This window comes from Macrobrachium nipponense, chromosome 26 (genome assembly GCF_015104395.2).
Source record: "Macrobrachium nipponense isolate FS-2020 chromosome 26, ASM1510439v2, whole genome shotgun sequence".
Lineage (NCBI taxonomy): Eukaryota > Metazoa > Arthropoda > Malacostraca > Decapoda > Palaemonidae > Macrobrachium > Macrobrachium nipponense.
In genome coordinates, this window is record NC_087215.1 from 77769121 (window position 1) to 77784925 (window position 15805).

The window sequence follows — 15805 nt, forward strand, 5'->3', positions numbered from 1 at the left end:
TTTATCTTACACCAGTATAAATATATTTAATTATGATTATATTTATGTTAGGTAGAAACATAGAGTGGTAATTGATTTGCTTTCCTTCAATTTAATTGAAGTGACTTAGAACCAGGGAAGTACTTAGACTTCTGAAATCAGGGAAATACTTAGAGTTTTGAAAGTTGTTGAAGGATTGATGCCCTTTGATTAATTTAATTACTTACAAGATTACCTCACACCTGTTTTGATGAACTTAGTCTGATTATCTGCAATACTGGTAAGTGTTAAGGGATCACTGTTGCCTTTAGTGTATTCAGTCGTTTAAACGTGTTATGAGGGTTCAGGTGTCTGGCTTTTGTGAGGTAATAATTGATAAATGGTAACCAGATACTTGGCACTTCGTAACATTGTTTAATGGTGCCCAGACCCGGGAAAGCAGATTTCATTATCACTCTAGAATATACTGGTGGTGTTAGGAATATATTTTGTTAGGAGAGTGACCATATAATTTTGTTTTGCATTTATTGTATTGAATTGTAAATTGATAACTTAGAGGAAAATGGCTCAGTTCAATGTTCAGGAATTTTTAGCAGCTCCTTCCGTCCAAGTTTTGTCTGAAACCACTCTGTCTAGAGCACAGTGGAGCGCTTTAGCAGAAGCATGTGGTGGTTATGTGTCTACTAGTATGGTAAAGGCACAAATAAGATGTATTGCTATGGAATCATTGATAAACTCTGGTAGAATAACTGATGAAGATGAGTTAGAATTGGCTCAAGAGTTGTTGAATGTAGCACGTGCTGATCTCATAAATAAGCAAGCAGAAAAGAAAGAGAAAAGTGATGCAGAGTTAGAGCTTAGACGCATTGAAGCAGAAGAGAATTTGATTAAGCTAAAAATGCTTGCTGAAAGAGAGAGAATGCAAGCTGAAAGAGAGAGAATGCAAGCAGAAAGAGAAAGAATAGACGGGAAGGGAAAAACAAGAAGAAGAAGAGAGAAGAAGAGAGCAGCAGAAGAGGAAAGAGAAAGAATAAAAGAGGAAAGAGAAATTGCAAGACATGAAAGGGAAATGGAATTAATAAGAGCTAGATCCACATTACCTGTAACACCGTCTAACCCTAACCAAGGTAATCAAGACCCTGTATTTGATGTAGTGAGAGTACAGAAGTTAATCCTAAGTTTACTGAAGAAGCTCCAGATGAGTTTTTTGATCACTTTGAGAAAGTGGCTTCAGGTATGGGATGGCCAGAGGATAAATGGTCAGTTTTGCTACAAAGTGTCTTGATTGGTAAAGGGAGAAGTGCTTATCTAGCCTTAACAGCTGATCAGTGTAAAGACTACAAGGTACTTAAACACAGTGTGCTACAAGTTTACCAGATGACCCCAGAGTACTACAATGAGAGATTCCAGAAATTTAAGAAAAGATGAGAAGGAACCTTCTTAGATTATGCTTACAAAGTGAGAAGGTGTTTCAAACGTTGGGTAGAAGCTGCTAAAGTTAAAACTTTTGATGAGTTAGAAGAGTTACTTGTTCTTGAACAGTATCTTAAGGGAATTCCTGAACATATAAGAGCCTATTTAATGGAGAGAGAAGTGAAGAAACTTGACAAAGCCGCTACACTTAGTGAAGATTACAATATAATCAGTAGCAAACGTAATTACAATGTCAAGTACCAGAGTCAACAACGCCCAGGTTTTAAGTCTTATCCAAATAACAGGAACAAATTTAATGGGAAACCTTCAGTGATACTACTAAGAGTACACAAGGAAATACAGCTCAGCAAATTAATGTGAAATCCTCATCCAGTTTTTCAAGACAGTTACAGAAACCTAATGTTGTCTGTTTCAAGTATGGAAGAGTAGGACACTACAGTCAAGAGTGTTACCGGAATCAACAGCAGTCAAAACCAGTTAGTCAAGTTGTGAAACAAACTACGAAGAGCAGTGTGGGAAGAATCAGACTCCAGAGAAGAATGAAACTAAACAAGCTGAATGTTTAGCAACCAGTGGAAATGTTACCTCAAGCAGTGAGTGGTTAAGCAGTGTGGAGGCTTTTAAGCCATATATCTATGAGGGTATGCTGTCAACTCAAGAAGGAAGTATGCAGGTACCAGTCAAGATATTACGTGATACAGGGAGTAACCATAGTGTGGTAGTACGTGGTTCTCACCCTCAGTTGGAGAAGAGTCTCACAGGAGATTCAGTTATTTTGAAGGGTATAGGAGGACAGGAAGTAACTCCTATATGCCGCTTACACCTGTCATGTGAATTGGTGACAGGGAATGTTGATTTTGCTGTAAAGGACTCACTAGCTGTGGAAGGTATACATGTTCTGTTGGGGAATGAAGTTGGTGGTGTGCCATTTATTCCTTGTCCTGTAGTGACAGACAAACCATTGAGGATTAGTCCTACAGAAGAGTTGGAGAAGAATAACCCCCACCTGTTTCCTAGTTGCGTAACTACCAGAAGTATGAAGAGGACTACGACTGTAAGTGAAGAAACTGAGGATTTACACACCCAAGAAGGATCAAGTGAAGGATCTTTATGCTTAGAAGAATTATTCCAGGGAAGTGAAGTTTCCCATAGTGCTGACCAAGAAGAGATTTCCCAAGAAGATGAAGAAGACGACGACGAAGAAGAACCTGATGTTCCTGAAGAGACTCTGAGTAGTCAAAGTGTTGCTGAAGACAGTAGTGAAACTACAGTAGCTGAGTTAGCAGATATTTAGAATTCAACCTTTGAAGTTGGTCAAGTGACAAGAGAGAAGCTGATGGACTTGCAGAAGAAGGATGCATCATTAACTGATTTGTTCTTCAGAGTTGTTGATCGAGAAGAGATGCAACAAACTCCTACCTGTTACTATCTGAAGGAAGGTTTGCTGATGAGGAAGTATAGACCTACAGATATACCAGGAGATGCTGAATGGGGCGAATATCATCAAATTTTGATTCCATATCCATTGAGAAAGCAAGTGATTGCAGTAGCTCATGAGTCTGGACATATGGGAATCAGGAAGACTGTGGAGAAGATCATGAAATATTTTTTCTGGCCTGGACTTCACAGAGATGTTAGCAGGTTCTGTCGTGAGTGTCATACCTGCCAGATAGCTGGAAAACCGAATGAAACCATTAAGAAAGCCCCCCTACAACCTATAGAAGTTAGAGGAGAACCCTTTAGCAAAGTGATTATAGATATGGTTGGACCATTGGCGAAGACAAAGAAAGGAAATGAGTATTTGTTGACATTAATGTGTCCTGTGACAAGGTATCCAGAAGCGATCCCTGTTAGAAACATATCTGCCAAGGTAGTTGCTGAGAAACTTGTGGAGTTTTTCTCAAAGTTTGGTATACCAGAAATAGTACAAAGTGACAGAGGAACAAACTTTACTTCAAAGTTATTCCAGGATGTGATGAATTTGTTAGGGGTGAAACAACAGTTATCAACCGCTTATCATCCAGAAACTCAAGGTGCCTTGGAAAGGTTCCACCAGACATTGAAAAGTATGCTGACAAAGTATTGTTCTGAGTCAGGAAGAGAATGGGATGTTGGTTTACCATTAATGTTGTTTGAAGTTAGGAATGCTTATCAAGAAAGTATGGGATGTTCACCTAATGAGATGATTTTTGGAAGAGAAGTGAGAGGACCGTTGAAGATTCTTACAGAAAATTGGGAAGAAAATCAAGAGGAAAACCAAGCAGAGTATGTAAAGAACTTAAGGAAGAGGTTGAAAGAGATTAGAAAATTCTCTTTAGAAAACTTGAAAATGAGTCAAGAGAAAATGAAAAGGAGATTTGATGCTAAGGCTAAGCTAAGAAGTTTTAGTATTGGTCAACAAGTGTTAGTGTTCTTACCTGTCAAGAGATTTCCCCTCACTAATAAATTTCAAGGTCCTTACAAGATAATTCAGAAGTTAAGTGATAGAACTTATGTGATTGAAACACCAGAAAGAAGAAGAAGACAAAGGAAGATACATGTGAACCTCTTGAAACCTTATTTCTCAGAAACTAAAACTGAAACTGTGTCAGTAACCCAGACAACTTTATCTACAGAAGACGATGATGGCTACGAATTGGGAGCTGCAAGCAAGATGAATAATTCTTCAATTTTGGAAAATTTGGAGGATAAACTGAAACATCTGAGTGTTGAACAAGGTGAAGACTTAAGTGACGTAATTAGAAGTTTTCCAGAAATTTTTTCAGATGTGCCTAGACGTACTGATCTGACCAAGCATGAAATCAAGATTCAAGAAGATGGAAAACCTTTCAAGCAAAGAGCCTATCGCTTATCACCGTATCATCGAGATGTTTTGAAGAAGGAAGTTGAGTATTTGCTGCAACATGGATTAGCAGAACTTAGTTCAAGTCAGTTCAGTTCTCCATGTGTGTTAGTGAAGAAACCAGATGGTTCATTTAGGATGTGTACTGATTATAGAAAGCTGAATTCTATCAGTGTGGCTGATAATTATCCTTTGCCTCTTATAGATCAGTTACTTGATAATATTGGGCAAGCCAAGTTTGTTTCCAAGATAGACTTGTTGAAAGGATATTATCAAATTCCCTTAGATGAGAATGCGAAGCTGCTGTCAGCTTTTATTACTCCTTTTGGACTATATCAGTATACTGTTCTGCCGTTTGGTCTGATGAATGCACCCGCAACATTTCAACGAGTGATGGATCAACTGTTATGATCAATAGAAGGAGTAGGTGTATACCTAGATGACATCGTGATTTACTCTACAACGTGGGAAGAACATCTGAAGATTCTGAAGAAAGTTTTCAAGAAACTACAAGAAGCAGGATTAACAGTCAACTTAGAGAAGAGTGAGTTTGGAAAGGCAACTGTACAGTATCTTGGGTTTGAAGTTGGGAAAGGCCTTCTTGCTCCAGTAAATGCTAATGTAGAAGGCTACCCCACCTACTACCAGGAAACAGCTTCAGAGATTTTTAGGCATGGCTGGTTTCTATCGTCGTTTTTGCCCAAATTTCTCAGCTGTAGTAGCTCCCTTGACAGACTTGACTAGTCCCAAAGCTAAGTTTATTTGGACTCCAGAGTGTCAAGAATCCTTTGAGAAGGTAAAAGCCATTTTAACTTCAAGACCAGTACTTCAAGCTCCAGACTTCGACAAGAAATTTGTGATACGAGTTGATGCGTCAGACTGTGGTGTTGGAGCTGTTCTACTTCAAGAAGATGAAAATAATATCTACCATCCTGTATGCTTCATGTCTACAAAATTGAAAAAACATCAGAAAGTATATTCGACAATTGAAAAGGAAACTTTAGCCTTAATCACTGCATTGAAAAAATTTGAAGTGTATGTGAATAGACCTAGGAATGAAGAAATATTAATATTGTCAGATCACAATCCACTGTCATTTATCCAGAAAATGAAAAATCACAATCAAAGACTGACCAGGTGGTCTTTGTGCCTGCAACAGTATAACTTAAGAGTGCAGCACATTAGTGGCAAAAACAATGTAGTTGCTGATTATTTATCTCGTTGCGAATCGTTGGATTCAACACCGTGATAAAAAATATTCCGGGGGGAGGTATATTATATATTGCTACTTTCAAAATGCATGTTTTCCCCTCTTTGAAATGTCATGTAGATTGTGCAACATTTTTTTCAGATTCCTAGATAGCTTAGAATAGGATGTTTTAAATGTGTGTTCAGATTTCGCATTTACATCTTGTAAAAGAATATATATATAACGTAAAGAGAGAGATCCTTGTCTTTTCAAAGCTGCAAATGTTTAACTTTTATGTCAGCACTTTAAAATTAGAGTCTGCGAGATCCGTTTGCTTCCCTGCTCTGTCAGCGCGTTTGATAGCGAGCTCGTTGTCATCAAAAACATGTCAATATTAATTATCATTTACCCTCCGTTTCAACCAGGTACGTATCTGTTGAGCAGACTTGTATGGTACGTGTGTATCTTTGTCAAGTCCCACGTGGATGTTGCACATTATGTGTGTAAGATTGCGTCAGATTTCAGAACTTTTGAGAAGCTTTCGTGCCTAGAACGTTTTGAGACATCTGCTCTGTCATTTCCATAAAGGAAGAGATATTTATTCGATCTTAAGACCTCGAGGCAGTTGGATCTCCCTCTCTCTCTCTCTCTCTCTCTCTCTCTCTCTCTCTCTCTCTCTCTCTCTCTCTCGACTTTGAGATTAAATTAACGTAACGTAAATTTGGTCACTCATAACTTGTGAGAATTCTATATTTGATATTTCTTAGAATTTATTTAGTTTATTTAATTTCTTTTGTGGAATCTGAACAAACATTTCGTAACGGCGCCTGGTTTTTTTGTGAAAGTGTAATATACAAGAGAAAGAAAGAAGTTGGTATACCAAAAAAGGTAAAGTGTGTTATATTTTTATTAGTTGCAACTAATAATGTGTTTAACTAATAACGGATAGGAATTGTGTTTAACTAATAATTGATAGGAACTGCTGTCTGTTACGAAGGTTTGGTAAAATCTGTTGGTTACAGTGTTTTGAATGAAAAAGATTTACACTTTTACACATTGCTGATATTTTTTGTGTTTGTGTCTGTTCCATTGTTTGTGCACTTATTCATTTTCTTATTGAAGTGTGTCTTTTTGTTTTATATTTTCATTTACATTCACCATTTAATTGACTTAGTTATTTTCATTGCTTTATCATTGCACATTTAATTAAATTTGACACTTGTGAATTGATTTGCCTTTACTTAGAATTCTTTTCAAATTTTATTGTTGTTTAGCACTTGTGAATTAATTTCAAATTTTCAATTATTGCCTAACACTTTTGAATTTTGATTGAATTAATTTTCTTGAATTTTGTGATAAATTAATTTTGATTTAATTTTACTTAATTTGATTTAAGAATTAATTAAACTTTACTTTGTTTTCAAGTAACAGTAATTTTCCCTGATATTGTGAATTTCACTTATAAATTTTGAATTTAATAATAAATTTTGTATTTAAAATTTTTATAAGTGTTTTCTTTATCTTACACCAGTATATATATTTATTATATTATATTTATGTTAGGTAGAAACATAGAGTGGTAATTGATTTGCTTTCCTTCAATTTAATTGAAGTGACTTAGAACCAGGGAAGTACTTAGACTTCTGAAATCAGGGAAATACTTAGAGTTTTGAAAGTTGTTGAAGGAGTGATGCCCTTTGATTAATTTAATTACTTACAAGATTACCTCACACCTGTTTTGATGAACTTAGTCTGATTATCTGCAATACTGGTAAGTGTTAAGGGATCACTGTCGCCTTTAGTGTATTCAGTCGTTTAAACGTGTTATGAGGGTTCAGGTGTCTGGCTTTTGTGAGGTAATAATTGATAAATGGTAACCAGATACTTGGCACTTTGTAACAATATCCATGTTTTTAATTTTGATAATGAAATAATTGTAAATATTTGGAAAATATAATGTCGTATGAAATACTGTCATCCGAGTATTATTTTACCTTCCAAAAAACATCCACCAGAACGATCTCGTAATAACTGTAAGACCTTGAAACCCCGAACATGAGGATGTACGGAGGTAGAAGGAAATAACAAGATGGGAGTTAAAGGTGATGGGGGACAGGTGACATTGGGTGACCTTAATGTAAGGCTTGACGGGGTTCGCGTATCAATATTTATAAGGTGGTGATGGTAATACCTTCACCAATAATAGTTAATATCAATGATTCTAACTCACCAAGACGACTGGCACATAGCGTTATATGGTTACTGTGATCATCTTTGCATATTTATTTATTAAAGGAAGGAGATTAACCATCCCAGTGAGTCAGGCTTCACTCCCACAGGGCTGGCCCGAAAAATTTCGGGAGAAAAATTATATATATATATATTATATATATATATATATATATATATATATATATATATATATATATATATATATATATATATATATATATATATATATATATATATATATATATATATATATATATATCTATATATATATATATATATATATATATATATATATATATCTATATATATATATATATATATATATATATATATATATATATATATATATATATATATACATACATATATATATATATATATATATATATATATATATATATATATATATATATATATATATTATATATATATATATAATTTATAATATAAAGAATAGAACAAAAATATCTGAACTTAATTTATAATACCTATTTTCATAAAAATATATTATAATCCTAAAAACAGAGAAACTCAGAATATAAATCTCGTTAAAATTACTTCAGTTTTCTTGCCATTTTGATCTGATGATTCCCATGGAGAAATTATTCGTTTTATTTGTTTCAATTAATTATTTTCCGATTCATCATTCCAAATTTCCTGCCATTTTTTAACGATAAAACTTCTGAAGTATAGTTACATAATCCTTGTCAGGAAGTTAAATACTGAGGTGTGGTAAATGTATGGCCGATTTAGCAGCGGCATCTGCTTTCTCATTACCGACAACTCATCATGGGCCAGAATCCAGCATATTTCAATATTTACCCCGCGAGAATATAGTTGGCTGAGGAGCTCTTTAATTTGCAATATCAGTTGATATCTGTGTGTAACCTTTGAGGGCTTCTATGACACTTCTTGAATCGGAAAAAATAACAAATTTGAGATTCACCTTATCCTCAATTGTTTTAACCGTGTCAATTGACAAAATCGTTGATAGTTCAGAAGTAAATACTGATGCTTCACTAGGTAATGAGAGCCGACTTGATTTGTCTGATGATACTGCAACACAGCCAATCCCCATTGAAGACTTAGAGCCATCAGTATATATATAGCATAGCGAGGTCCATTCCTCTGAATAAAAAAGATGAGAGCATATTCTTGTTTTCTTTATGATCCAAGGAGGAGGAAAAAAGAGGGTTGAATAAGATTAATTCTAACGTTTGTTGATTGTAATAGCCTATTCGCTCTAAATGGGAATGGTGGTTCATGATTGTTTATAAATACATCGCTTTGATTAAAGAGTTTCTTTGCTGGAGAATTGGTGGATAGGAGCTGCAATGCACTTCGCATTGTTACAGTCTCGATGTTAGGACAAAGGTGGTTCCCCACTTTCACATAAGACTGAGATATTAGGGGAAGATCTAAATGCTCCACTACAAAGACTAAGGCCTCGAGTATATATTGGATCTAAAGACTTTAAGGTAGCTTTAGATCCTGATCCATATATTGGGCTACCAAATCTATTCTAGATAAGACTAATGCTTCATAGATCATCAGTAGAGTTGATCTCTTTGCTCCCCATATTGTATGAGGTTGAGAGCATTATTAAATTTAGATTTGATGTATGATATGTGCGCTTTCCAACTGAGGTGCATGGGTATCGAATATTAATCCCAAAAATTTGACCTTATCCTGGAATTGGATTCGAGCTTCGCCCAATGTGAGATTTACATCCTGGTTTTGCTTCCATCTGCTATTCTTGTAGAACAATATTGCTTGACTTTTTTCAGCTGAAAGTCTGAAACCAACAGAAGCAGTCCAAACTTGTATTTTACGAGTAGCGTTATTCAGAATTCTTTATAAGTGACAGAGATTATTTGACGAGTAGTATATTGCAAAGTCGTCCACATACAGACTACTTTTCACTCCCTGTGACATTTGAGCAACTATGCCATTACCTCCTAATGCAAAAATAGTTCCACTTAAAGCACTACCTTGGGGTACACCACAATCAAGATTGAAAGATTCTGAATAAATATTGTCTATGCGAGTTTGGAATGTTCTTCCACTAATAAAATTTCTAATAAAAATAGGAAGGTGTCCTCGAAAACTGTTGTGATGTAAGGGTTTTAGTATTGAATGCCTCCAAATAGTATCTTACACCTTCTGGACGTCAAAAAATATGGCTACTGTGATTTCGTTCAAAACCTCTACGGATATAATTTTCTAAGTGTGATAGAGAGTCCAAGGTGGATCATTCTGTTTGAGAGCCAAATTTTGAAGCTGATGAAATGTTGTCACTACGTAAACGCCGGTTCAATATATAATTTACCATTTTTCCAGTAATTTCCATGCCTTTGGAAATAGATGTTGTGTCCAAAGATGATTATAAAAATCTAATAGATAGGCCTTAGCCAAAGGGGCTAGATTTTTTATCATATCAAAATGTATATTATCTTTACCAGGGACCGTTGATCTACAATTTGATAATACAAATTCCATTTTCTGTAGTAAATCTTTTATAGTAGAAGATATCTTGCACTGTATCAAAATTCAATGGAATTGCTTCATCTTTTCTTTTAATGGATCGAAAGTGGGCATCCAAATTATTTATGCTGCTTATGGTTTCAATACTGCGTCCAATAACATTTGAGATTGCCTGTGTATCATGAATTAGCGAGCCATTATGCGTTAATGCATGTCTGGCAGGTCTGCTATGCGAGCCATTAATTTTTCTAAATTTCTGCCACATTTTTTGCATTGAAGTAGTTTCTGATATACTGGATACATATTTTTGCCACGAATTTATCTTCCATTTAATTGCTTCGTTTCTGAACTTAGCAGATATCTTATCAAAATATGGTTTCATAATACTGATTTCTATGGCTATATCAACGAGTTTGTTTATGGTATTTCCCAGCATTAGGGGACCAGTACTCAAATTTTTTAATGTTTTTTTTAAGGTTTCTAATGTTCTTCTAATTGCATGCGTTTCATTCATTAATTGGGTTAAAGTCTCTGACCACCAAGGAACCGAGTGTCTCATTGGTCGGACATTCGTCAGAGGCATAGATTTGGCAGCTGCTTTTGTGATGACGTTTTCGAAGAAATCATTTGTTTCATCCTGATCTTGTGAATAATTGAAGGGAGGCATTTGACACGTATAAAATTTGAACTTAACCCAGTCAGCTTTATTTGTATTATGACGTTGAATTCGAGTAGTTGGTGTATGTCCAAACATGGTTATCAAAATAGGGAAATTCATCTAGGATGTTTCATTCAAACCTATCAATAATATTGTTGGAACAGAGTTACATCTGTTGATGAATATGTTCCATGAGTTTTTGAATAGCAAGTGCCCATATCTCCCTCGTTTAATATACAGAGGTTATGGTTATTTATTATTTGTTCAATCTTGGAACCATTTGTATCAACACAAACTCAGTTCGTGTCCCAAAGGGGATTGCGGGCGTTGAGGTCTCCAGTTAATATGAAATCCTTTTGCATATCTGGCAAATCTTTGGGTACATTTTACAGATCATAATTGCAAGAAGGTTGATTATACAGATTGTAAATATTAAAGGTTTTATCATTCAGATGTAATTTAACTCCAGATAATTGAAACTCTGAAGTTTATCATGGCATCGTCAGTTACTTTGTTATGAAAATATATCGCATTTCCTAATGAATCAGAGTTAGGTTACTGTTTAACTGCGTTAGCATTACTTTTTTTATTAGGTTTCGATTCTTTAAATATTACTTCCTGATGTTTACTTTGATTGTGATTTGCTTTATTATCATTTGGATAATGGTTAGGTTTTTCTATAAATTTTTCAAGATGAACAGTGTGTTTCTAGTTTACCATATTGGTTTTCATTCTATTTATTTTCTTTTTGACAAAGTTATCGATTACATTATTAATTTTGTGTATATTCATGTTCTTAATATCATTAATTTCAGATAAGAAGCAATCATTGCACTCACAAGAGATTTTGTGGGCAGTTTTATTCTCGGTTGTTTTGTGAAAAATCATTGATTTCCCAGTTATGCTTATAACTGGAGAAAGATTGATTTCTTCGACGGGTGCATTGGTAATTGGATTTTCTTCAATTACTTGCATATCAGAAGGATTCTTATGGGCCTCGACCTTTACCACATTTTTAATGGCTTCACTAATTGTTATATTGAGTTCAGCTTCAGTGACTTGGAGTTGAGGCAATGTATCTGTTTCTTCAACAAGTTGATTTGGTACTTCAACCAACAAATCTTCCTTCATAATAACATTAGACGAAACCTCTTCAGGTTCACCCAAACATTCTTCTTTATTAGATTTTTTTATTTTATTTTGGAAGGGATGCCTTTTCAAGGACCCGTTTTTATTCTCTCAGGGTTAGATTTTAGGAGTTCAAGATCAACCATATCCACTTCGGAGAGATCTTCTATATCTTTGGAAGTCTCCTTGGTGGTGAGTATCCCAAATCTGTTTTGCATTGGCGTAAGAGTTTCTTGTTTATTTTTATCGTTTTGAGTGTCATTGCTTTTTGCATTTTTATTTATTCTATTGGTATATTTATGCTTAAATGAATAATGAGGCGTAGCTGTATTAGTACAAGAATAATATGGTCCAGGGTGACTCGATGAAGAAGAGTTGGAGAGGCTATGATTCTGCAAATTAGGTCTTGTGGAAGAAAGCACCGTTTTTAAACCATCAGTCGAATCACGTGGACTGAATAAAATACTTGAATAAGTTGTTCCTCTGGTATTATTATTTCCCAAGAGTTTTTTCCTGGCGGCTCCAAAGGTAATATGCTCATTATTAGCTGTTTCAACTAGAGCCTGTTCCACTTTATATTGGTGACATTGTCTAGAGTTCGGACAATGAACTCCCTTACAATGGAAATAAAATTTCTCTTATGCATTCAGAAGAGAGATCATGGAACTGAGGAGTTCAAACATCTTTTCTCATTGGTGCATCTGACACTGACATGGCCAAAATCATAGCACTTATAACACAGCGTGGGCCTTGGGTGAAATTTTTTGACATGGATGTTTAAGTGTCTAATTTTAATATAGTCAGGAAGATATGGTGTGGAAAACACCAATAAGATGGCATTGCAAGTTCCTTTTAGTTTTTTAACAACAGGAGGACACCTCTTCAGTATGGCCTCTTCTGAAAACTCACAGAGATCACCACAATAAATTATTCCCTTTGCATGGTTGAGGGTGTGTTGGGGAAAGACACTCAAAATATTATCCGAAGAAGAGGATGTAAAATTATTTAATAATACTGCTTGTCTCATTGCCAGCTTTTATTAGTATATTATCGCCATAGCGTTTTAAATTTCCTTGTGGGTTGGTATCAATTTTTTTTTCTAGGTGGAGTGATCCTGTTTATTACCTAGGTCGTCAACAGGGTTTTCCTTACTCATGTTGGCAGAGGTCGTCAACAGTGTCTGGGGTTCGCCATAGGATCCAGGGGTAGAGGAAACATCATCAATATTAGTTTTTTTGGGGGGGGCGGGTTGGGGAGGGATGAATGTTTCAGAGGAAGAAAATTTTCAGGCTGTAGTCAACCTGCTTGATAGGACTGAGAGCATTTCAGGAATACAATCATCCCCACTTTAATCATGCGAAGGCCAATTTTGGTACTGAGATAGTTCCGCATGCCAATAAAAAGATACTGACATTCTTATTGTCCAAACACTCGGGTATTTGGTTAGACAACCACAGCTCCCACAATTGGTTTCGAAAATAATTCCAATCCCAGCAATGGTATTCCTTCCCAGAAATCACGACAGTGAAAGAAGGATAAGAGGTAGGATAGCAAGGTGGGAGAGAGTTGGTAAAATTTGAAGGAGGTTGAAGTTATAATAAGAAAAAGAAAAAGTATGAAAAAGAAAAAGTATGAGAGAAATTTGGTGTCGAACTGAGAAAAAATCGTCTTCGTTTATCTGGTTAATGACTGTTACTATCGTTTGCGTTAAGATTCCTTGTTTTCATACGAGGTAACGTGCCACACATCCATACACGATCTGTATAACGCCCGTGGTCTTGACAGTCGTGTGTTTGCAGCCTTTGTGGAGGTTTATTCAGTAATTACAATTATCTACACTTGCTTTACGTCGGTGGAGGCCACAGCAAGGCATGTTTGGCGACGCATCGGCACAAGATATGATGCTAGCAACATTCAAGAGAGCCAGGAGCGGCAGGGTTGGAGTTAATTACTGGGGCTGGATGTCGAGTCACGGCCCAGGGGAACTAGTAAGGGTGAACGGCAAGTTGAATGCCAGGGAATCTGTATTACTTCTACAAGATGTGATGCTGCCAACAGTAAGAGCCATGATAGACCCTGACAATGAAACAAGAAATAAAAATGGGACCAGAACGGACATGCGATGCTATTGAGCGATCAGTGAGAGAGGTATGGGAATCCGTGCGACGAAGACAAAACAATTGCGAACGCCTCGTAGCCTCCATGCCAACCCGCCTGAACGAGGTAATAGACGCCCGCGGTGATTGGACCCGCTATTAACGAGGTCATTAATTTGTTATGTAGATATACGTATTCATACTCGTAAGGTGTATGAAGTTGCACATTAGGTATAGTTTATTTTTATTTTTACACGCAATAAAATATTCATGTAACGAATTCAATTGAATTGTTAACCGTTACCCATGTTATTTAATTATTTTTTCATGCAATATATAGCATCCAAATCCTGTACTAGATTAGTATACCCAGTAATATGTTCTTAGCATGGAATAATAAATTGTAAAATTGATGCTTTGATGAATCATACAACCAACGGTAACAAAACCTGGTGTGTAACATCTGTGTGACCAGATTCGCATATTATTGGTAATACAGGTAATTATATGGCAGAAACAGATGCAGCCAAGCCCAAGTTGGTAGAGTAGCCATTTATGGTTTTGTGATCCTTGGTCACATCCAAATAACATATCAAACGTTTACCATAATTCAAATAGTGGATCCAGGGCGATTAAATGACGGAGGGCAGAAGGACAGATGAAGAGAGAGAGAGAGAGAGAGAGAGAGAGAGAGAGAGAGAGAGAGAGAGAGAAAATACAGCTGCTTATAGGATTATGAAATGGAGGATAATACCGTCTAAATAATAGTAATATGAATAGTCAGTTCCAACAATATTTAAGGCTTTTTATATAGACAATATGATAACAATTGAAAACAATACGATGTGATAAGATTTCATAATTATTTTCCAAAATACATACGATAACATATTTATTAAAGCAGATGGTCTCAAATTTATCGATCAGATTAATAACTAAACAGGAATAAAAGTTCTCTCTCTCTCTCTAGGTCTCTCTCTCTCTCTCTCTCTCTCTCTCTCTCTCTCTCCATACACTGTATGCAATTCTTTCGTTACCGTTCCTATAGTCTTATTATATCTCACCCACTCGCCCCTCCACCTTCTCTCTCTCTCTCTCTCTCTCTCTCTCTCTCTCTCTCTCTCTCTCTCTCTCTTTCTTTCTTTGTCTATATATATTTCATTCATTATTACATTTCTTTGCCTGATTACCGTAATTTCGCTCCTCCTCCCATTCGAACTACTCTAACTATGCATCGATTGTTTGAACGTGGGCCTTTCAGGGCAAGAAGGGCATGATCACTCCGAGCCAGGCCTGGCGGGGCGACACCGCTTTTGGAACTGGCTGTACGTAGAATAAATTTACACTACTTGCCTTTAAATGAAATGTACACATTCACGGCGCCTGGCCACATGCTTCATGAATTCATAACGAAATTGTAGCCTATGTCGCAATGAACTGAGTCCTTTATTACATACAGGTGATGGCAGGTATTATTTTAACAAAGATCTAAACCTAGAAATACAAGTAAATAATTCCCTTTCTCCATTAAACAAGAATTTAATATATACGTAGTAGTGTCAACTCTGGCTGTACTTACATTGTTGTCAATATGGCGGCTGCGCAGATGTACGCATGCTCACTTCGTATCTTCTCTTGTCATTCATTTATTCGTATACATTTTATTACACTATTAATGGCAATATATTTCACCGTAAAAGTACGTAACTAATTAACAGCGCCGATAAGCACATACACCGCGAGATAGTCTGAAAGAGGCCAAA